The sequence below is a fragment of the Myotis davidii genome, unplaced genomic scaffold (assembly GCF_000327345.1).
Source record: "Myotis davidii unplaced genomic scaffold, ASM32734v1 scaffold284, whole genome shotgun sequence".
Lineage (NCBI taxonomy): Eukaryota > Metazoa > Chordata > Mammalia > Chiroptera > Vespertilionidae > Myotis > Myotis davidii.
In genome coordinates, this window is record NW_006295261.1 from 1772580 (window position 1) to 1772869 (window position 290).

The following is a 290-nucleotide window of genomic DNA, read 5'->3' on the forward strand; positions in this document are numbered from 1 at the left end:
GTCCACACCTTTGGGGACCCCTGGACCTGCTGGGGTTGGACCCCAGCACATATATAATTACATATTGTTTTTGTGATTAATCACTATGCTTTAATTATGTTCAATTTGTAACAATGAAATTGGGAGTCACCACAACATGAGGAACTATATTAAAGGGTTGAGGCATTAGGAAGTTTGAGAACCACTGCACTAGAGACTGGTAATAACCCCCCGTGTGATTGCATACTAACTGTTTGTCGGTGTGTTATGTTTATGACTAGGCCCGGCTGCCTCAGGCCTTAAGTTCCTGG